Below are 9,022 nucleotides of genomic sequence, written 5' to 3'. Positions count from 1 at the left end.
ATGTTTTTTTTTTTTTTTTTTAAGTATTTAAGTAAATTAGTTCATCAATAAGTTTTTATTACAGAAAGAAATGTTTGCACTATATTTCCTGCTGGATACAACGCTGGCCCTGGGTGCGCCCTGAACTACTTTAGCAGTTTCTGCCCATGGGAGGTAGCATCTAGGTTATTTCGGATCACTAAATCCCTCACCCTGTCACGCAGAGTGAGGTCGTAAACCCACAGACACTTGTATCCACAATATCATTCTTTCGCTCACTGCCTAGAAACCTCATGACTACAGGTCAGGGACACACGGTGTGAGTGACCAGAAAATATAGAGTTGGAAGTGATGCGCAAAATCGGCGGGCAAACTCACTGTCCCTCTTACTCCCACTCCCTGACTCACCTGAACTCTTCTGCTTGGATCATGGGACCCCGTTAATTGAGCAGCCCACCATTCATCCAGGAGAGAACCATGTCCGCAGAAATGGATGTGTTTCTTGAGCCTGAAGGTAGTCTAAAATGAACGTAGTTTTCCTCACCGATATGCAAATGTATGCGCAAAAAGTCCTCTAAAATCTAATCAGAGCACCATCGAGGAGTGCACAACAGTTTTCTAGGGGAAACCTGTGGTGTAAGTCTTAGGTTTCTGGCATGTATTGTTGTTGAGGTATTATGTTCTCAAGAGTGTGCTGCTACAGACAGATGCACCAATTATGGCATAAAGTCCCACACCACTCTAAAATGAAAAATGTCTTTAATTAGATTTTTCTCTCTCCTTATGAATTGGAATCACTGAGCTATATTTATTACTACAACTCATAAATTATCAGAAGTGCATTGTTAGGATTTGATGGAAAACACAAACATTTGAATGGCTTATTGTACTAATAAGAATCTACAAATTGCAATCACTCACTTCAATGATCATCAGATAAATTATTGTTGTCCAAATGGGGAAAATGGATAAGGAATAATCTTCTACATTGACATCCAATACAACTATACTTTACTCTATCAACAATAAACAGTCAAATAATATATTACTTGGTTGAAAGATAACACTCTTTTAACCTCAGTTTGAGATTTTGGTTGGTGTGCTAAGTAACATCAAAACATCAGATTGTCATATGCTATTTCATTTTGAAAATGACCAAATACTTTACATTAGATACTTTAAAATGACTTACATAGCCATGTTGTTCATACACAGGTAGGATCAGCTTCTGCTGAACACATCTCCTGGTTCACATTTAGAAAGTTATGTATCTAAAAAACACATACATAAAAATATCTTCTAGAGAATACTATATTAAAAAGTTGCATATTACGGTTTATCAACTGCTTAGAACAGAAAGAAAGAGAATCAGAAGCAAGAACACAGCAACACAGGCAATGATGAAATGTGGCAAGCCATGTGTTTACAGATATGCTGTAGATATATTTTGCATTTTAAATGTTGGATTTGAATTATGAATATGTATAAACCTAAGGTCCACCCTTTGTTTTGTATTCATAATATACATGTGACTTCATACTGTGATGGAATTAAACACATTTCTAAAATGGAACATTACAACATGTTGAAATAAAAGGAGGTAATCTAAGCATTACATTGGGCCTGTTGTCAGATCAATCTATATGATTGAAAGTACCTTACTGTTGTCATACTGTTGTCTGTGCACGCTGTCTTTTAGACTCTGTTTACTGCATGTTTTGCTTTTTGTTAAACCAGAGACCCAGTGCAGTTTTAGAAACAACTAACAAGATTAAGAGGTGAGTGCTGCATAACTCTTTCACCCATGACTTCCCGTTTGAGGCACAGAAAGAGGCCATTTCTATGGAAATGCAATGTTTACACGCATGGGAGAAGTCTATTATCTGCCATTTTGAAAATGTTAAGAGCACAATGCTTCCTTTGGGTTTCTCCCTCATATTGCTCTTAGCATTTTCTTCCTTGTTTTCTATTTTTGCCCTGTGCTCATCCAGAGGAAAAAACAAATGGTGTAAATGTCCTTGCGCCTGATTAAACAGAAGCCCTTTCTTTCTCTTACAAGTCTATATCGCTTGAGAGATACCTCACTAATGTCCCCCAAAGTAGCGCTTCCACTTCAAGAAGCTGAATAGGGCCTTTTTCACCTTGAAAGCATTTAAATGGAGTTGGTAGGACAGGGCATTTCTTCACTCCACTCTAGCAAGGTGTGTCGGGAGTTCAATGTTGTTTTGTGGAGCGTGAAGGTATACAGTGGAAGCAATGTGTCCACTGCAAGGGAACAAAGTGATAGTGATGCATTGACAACACCACTCATATCCAAGAAAGAAAACTACATCTCTTGAGAAGAGACATCTTGTGATGTCTAGCTTTGATTTGAAGAGTCCTCTGCCCATTACTTCAAAAGTGTCCCGAGAGGTATGGTACACTTTCAGATTTAAAGAACAGTCTCAATCCAGAAAACACTGGTACTTCATGGTTTTCCCGGTACTTCTTACTTTATACACTGTAACAAATTACAGTAAAAATACGGGATTGACTTAACAGTAATTGACCGTTCTTCCTAAATACAGTGGAATCCTGTAAATGTTGAGGCATTTGAGGAACAAAATAATAAAAGTAAGGTGCTGTAACACAGTACAGTACATTCTTCATTTTCAGTAGCCAGGTTGAGTCCGCCCACAACTCCTTTAAAATCCCCACCGCTTCATGAAGAGAGTAATTGGAAACATATAATATTACACCAGAGAGTACAAAAAATAAGATGAAGAGAAAAAGAAAAATTAGAGAAATGATTGTGAGTAACTATGCCGGGCCAGCACAGTGATTGACAGCATCCATCACCTACTTGGCTCACATACTACTCGCACATCCGCAACCATCCTGCTCCAAAAGTTAAGTTATCAAGGTAATTGTGTTCAGCTGTATCCTGGTTGTGTGTTGAACTTGTATTTTATTAACTGGTTGTGTTCATCCTAATGTTTAGTAGGCAAGTTATCATTAGGTAGTTGGCAATTTGCTTTTATTTCTTCCTTGTTGTGACTAATTGGGATGCATTGGTGGTACCTTTGGTTAGTGTATATAGCATCATCATTTGATGTCAGTAGAATATTTGTAGGATATTCATTTTAGATTTGTAATGGGAAACTTACATTTAAGCATGATTTCATATATCCTTCTGTAGTGTTCATTTAAACATATTATTATTCATTTTATTCATTACTATGCTTTTCAGTTATATGACTTCATTCAATTAATTCTGTATGTGTCCTCCATGAAGCAGAAATTACCAGCTGAAGGCCGGTGCCCTGTACTCTGAAAAACACAGATGTCCAGAGCTATGTTTGTCGATAAGGGTGCAGAGTCTTAACTGTTCTAAAATAACTTATGGATAGCATTTTTATATTTGTAGTTTAGTAAGACCAAAGTCTGCTTAACACTGATTGAAAAGTAATAAAAAATTCCAAAATACCAATGTCTCCTAATGGTTCACAATGAATATGAACTAAACAGCTCAAATACTGTCAGAATGTTAACAGCTTGTCTGTTGCTCATTATTATGAAATAATTTCTACAAGTTATTTGATTTTCTCATGATTATAAGACACAGGTCATTTTCATGAGAAAACATTTTTGAATGTTTATTTAGTAAATATGATGTGGTTCTGTCTTATGTGCAAATAACCCTAACCCACCACACCTAATATATGACATGCTTTCTCTGTTATTACATTTTTAGGCACTTCATTGGAATCATCCCAGAGAGTTAAACAAATGAAGGCCTCCAGGGACGGGGGTGTCAATAGGATGGGAGGCTGGTCCATAAACTGGTGTGAATCCCCATGTGGCAATCCTCATCAAAAACATCTTGGACTTTGAGTGGAGATTTGTGTAGCAACCCATGGCCACACAAGATGTTCATGTTCTTCAGTTAAGTTCGGTTCAGTCAAATTGTGCAGTTCCAGGTAAGTTGTTGATTTTAAATATAATGTGGTACATAAATGTGTTTTCTTTTAGCAAATGTATTTTCGTGTGGCAATATAAGCCTATGTTGTTTTTATGGATTTTTCCCAAATGCCATTGTCTTATCTCTATGTATGAGTTGTGTTTGATTTTTCATTGGCTTGAATAAAAGACTAATTAGATTAGATTAGATTAGATTAAACTTTATTGTCATTACATATGTACAGCTACAAGGCAACGAAATGCAGTTTGGGTCTAACCAGAAGTGCAATAGCAGTAAGTGCAGGATATACACTGGTTCCATAAGTGCAGGATGGATATGTACTGAATAAATATAGAAATGAATACTATTATAAACAGAATTTTACAGATAGATTGTCCTATGAATATAATATATAGATTAGATTAGATTATACTTTATTCATCCCACGACGGGGAAATTCTGTCGTTACAGTAGCAGCATAGCAGCAACAGCAAAAAACACAAAGGGCAGTCAGCAGAGAGAAACAATATTGCAGTGTAAGTGACGTTAAAAATTAAGTTGAATGTGTAATTAGAGCAAAGAAGCAAGAGTCGGTAGCATAATTTAAATATAGATAACAAGTATTGTGAACAAGATTTACAGGTGAATATGTACTATGAATATATATATACAGATGGCTATTACTATAAACAGAATTTTTACAGATAGATATATATAATAAGTTAGACTAAAATGAGCAGTATAACAATGGATAATACAGCCCAAGGCCATTGCTTGATTAAGCCATTTTTATATTAACCCTTGTGTTCTTGTGTCTTCCCATTGACCATGAACATTTTTTTTCCTCTTATTTCAGCGTTTTTGTTGCTTTTACAAAGTTTTTTTATGAAGTTCTTGTATTTTTTGGTATTTTTTTATTGTTTTTTCATTGATTTTGCCACTTTGTCCAACATTTTTCATCCGTATTTTGACTTCCTTTATTTCTGATATAAAAAAAACCTTTGAAAACGGGTCAAATTTGTCCCGAAGACAACATGAGGGTTAAGGAATTTTTTGAGGGTTTTTGTTTTGAAATGTAAACATTTTAAATCTAAAGCTTTACCTATGTTATACTGTGAAGAACACATTCAATACTACTTTTAAAATACATTTTACAGTAAATTGATAATGGAGATAGGAACACTAAAATAACAGTGTAATGGCAAACAAACAGATTACATCTTACCGTAGAGCTTTCTATTCTACAGCAGAGTACCATAAAAAAACTTTAAAGCAACAAACTGTGGTTATACTTTACAATAGATACACTGTAGAATTAAAGGAAAGAGCAAGTAAATGTAACTGCCAGCTCTTTACTGTAATTTAATGGGGAAATTTGTTGCAGTGTACTATATTTACATTTTAAACTAATAATTTAAATTTAGCAACTTGACAACTCTAGCAACTAATGCATGGTGCTGGTGCAGATGATCTTTTTCCAACTCTTTTTATAGGGATGCTTTGCCAATTTTAACCCAACTCTGTGTCATCTTTGTGTGGCCAGTGTGTTAAGATGAACAATGTACAGAAGAGCTGAGCAGTACGTTTACGTCATCCACCGGGTTTCAGCAGACCTCCATTGCTCTGCTCTACGGGGAGCTACGTGCTCTGGCACACTGCCCACACTGCCATGACACAGAGCTGGATTTAATTCAGCAGAATATCTCTTTAAGCCGATCGTAAAGAAACACAAAGGTTTCCTGCTTGGGAAAACTTCTGACTAAGCGTAAAAAGTGTCAAATTCATCAACTTTTTGTAAGTCCGTGAAACAGGCCATTGGTACGTGATGATAAAAACGCTTCCTGCTAGTTATTAACTGACCAAGGCCAGTAAAGTTTGTTTGCTGGCAGCCTTCAGCTGATTCAGCATATTCACTTTCAGCAGGTGACCAGACATTTGAGCCTACTTGTGTTGTTTCTACTCTGCAAGGCTTAACAGTGTCACAGTGATACTGTCCAATTATAGGGGGTCATGTAAGATGTGACCATCAATTTTCAGGACTTGGTTCCAAAGTCTACTGTGGAGTGTTGTGCTGGGACTATTCAAGCAGGAAATCCCCCATAGGGATATGCTCCTTAGCCTCTGACTACTTCATGTTGCATTTGTTAGAAAGCACACTGCAACTGCTGGATTATACAATACATTACAGCATAATTGATCTCATGCGGAGCAATTTAGAGTTCAATACAGTACAACTTTATGGAGCAATTTGAGAGCCAAAGTGACTCATTGATCGACAATCCAAAACAATGAGCTGAAACCAGTAGCCTTAGTAAGATAGGCAATACTATAAATCCTTTGATTGGTTTTAATGTTTATGTGAGAAGTATTACTCTATGGATCTTACAGTCACAATTGAACAACATAGACTTTCCTCTATCTTGTATTTGATGTCTTTCTTTGATGAAATGAGATATTGGAGCACAATGAAGGGAAAGGGGCCGGGTAGTTTAAAGATATACAAGTATGGCTTAATTGGATGTCTTACCGTATGCTGAATGACTCCTAAAAATGACACTCCTATACAACAAAACTTCATTCATAGTTACGTTTTGAGGTGAACATATTTTGTGCCGGATTACATTTGTCTTTGACATAGCCAATCCCCAACATTCAAACCATTGTCAAATGAGTTGATACAAAGCTAATTAAGACTATAACAATAAGACTGTTTAGAAAATGTTGTTGTTCTGCGACATTCACACTCAGAAGCTCGAATGATGCGTTATGTCACCACTGAGAAAGCAGCGTTCAGCTTTGGAGATAAAGAGGACATGAAAATTACAAGATAATTACCTCTTCTAAAGAGTACTTTTTTTTCTAATCCTCCGTTTCCTCCTTGATTTGACGGGATAAATGCAACTAGCAACTGCGTGGAGAAGGGGTGCGGGTGTTGAGCGATCACCCGAGGCTTGCGTCATGTGGATGTGCCGACATTGTTGTTGTCATTACTCAGAATTCCTCATGGGGGCGACAGAAACTATACACTGTAGCTTTAACCACATGTTTAAAACCGCAACCGTTTCACAGGGTTAACGATGTGCAAATGCTGTTTATTCCACTGTTTTTACAGTATACATTAAGTAAATACACAGCTATCAGGTGGTCAAAAAGTAGCAAACATTCAACAATTGTCTTTGGAAATAAACCCATCCACAACAACAGTGTTGATATATTTTGATGCTGTAATTTAAAATGCTGTGTGATACAGTGTGGCTATGACAAAACGTGCAGTTCACTGGGATTTTTTACATTTGTCTAGTTGTACATAATGTGGAAATAGTCAAATCATTGGTGTACATTTCAAGGCTGCTGTTTCAGGCATCCAGTGGACCGAACACCCTAAGCTGTTAGACAGAGCTTTGGCACTTGTATACAGGTTTGGGCTTTGTGGTCAGGACACATGTCTACTCTGTCTACTCTCACTAAGGCAGAGCATGCATGGTGTTGAACACACTGTCACACACACCATCTGTTACCTCCAGCACTCCTGGCTTGGACAAACACGGTTATGAGTAGGTAATGGTGCGGGCAAAACTTGTGACCTTGACACTCTCTCCTATGTGTGATCAACAGAGAAGCTGAGAGAGAGAGAGAGAGAGAGAGAGATTGATGAGAGCCAGTAGCCCTTTTGATTTTGGTTTGTGTGAGAAAGGCAGCAGAGTCCCACGTTGCCTGGAAACATGTCCGTCTCAGTGTGTGATGAGAGCTGGAGTCCTTTCTCTGTCTCTCTTATCACATTCAACTTAAAAGATAAACATCACATCACCTCGCTCAATAAACGCACATTCCCCTTTTTTTTGACTTTATGCTAGACATAAAATGCCATTACACAGTTACTTAAGCTACATGCCGTTTTCTCCTGGATTTCTCCATTTTGATGCTATTTTCAATCTAACAACCATATAGATAAACGTGCTTTTCCCAGATATATAATACCTAGTTTCCAATCCAGTGTAAGTAAATCCAGTTCTGTAATGTATGGTATGTATTCAGAATTCCACTATATTGAAAAATACTATAATAATCAGACATAGTGGTGTCTAATTGTATACAATGTAAGTGTGGCAAGGACTAGGGCTGCGGGATATATATATTTTTTTATCAACATCGTGATATCAACTTGCGCATTAAACACATCGTAAAAGGCTTCAGCATATCATGAAGACAGTCGAGACATTTTGTGTTAGTTGACAGAGAATATCAGTAGAAAACTACACTTTTTTTTGACTTTTTATGCAAATCAGTGTTCAATTTTTTCAATTAAATAATGCTGTCCGTTCATTTGTTTTAAGTTCAACGAGCAAAAGCAGCAGAGCGGAGTACACTTTAACATCTGTTGTTTTTTTATCGCAAGATTACACGATTTTACTTAATATGAAATATTTAGGGCTATTTTCAAGAAGATGACATAAAAACTATCACTGATATAGAATTACATGTGTTACTGTATGGTCACACAAACTGAAGATCTCAGCTCAACACAGCAACACTTTTGTGCAGATTGAATAGAATGCATTGTTTTCTTCAATTGTTGGTTCAATATATAATATATATTTACTGTATTGAATGATTAGCCTTGTATAAAACACTGCTGTGCAATATAATCAACTCTTAAATGTTAAAAATGAACTAGCCTAACAGATGTAACCAAATTCCATAACATGTCAATGCGTTACTCTAAAATCTCTCATTTGTATTAGCAGGTGCTGTCTGTGTTGCATACAATAACTTCCAACATGTGAGTTTCATAACTCTTATTTGTGTCACTGGATAAGCTTATTACTCATCATTTTTTTCAGCATCTAGACTGAATATTTTAACATCTCCTTTACATTCAGACACTGCCCTGACCATTTTGGCTTTATCTCCATTGCTGTCTTCCTCTATGTCCATTACTTACTCTACCGATTGTCTGTGGGAAGAGATATGAGATTGATAACAACATTTATTTTCCAACAGTAAGTGCTTATGATGAATAGCAGCATCACTGTGCATCAAGTCATTTGGTACAATTAGCACTTACGTGTTCTTGAAGTTTCCTTCGCAGATCATTAAAGTTCA

Source organism: Etheostoma spectabile, chromosome 13 (genome assembly GCF_008692095.1).
Source record: "Etheostoma spectabile isolate EspeVRDwgs_2016 chromosome 13, UIUC_Espe_1.0, whole genome shotgun sequence".
NCBI lineage: Eukaryota > Metazoa > Chordata > Actinopteri > Perciformes > Percidae > Etheostoma > Etheostoma spectabile.
Note: the sequence above shows the minus strand (reverse complement) of the source record.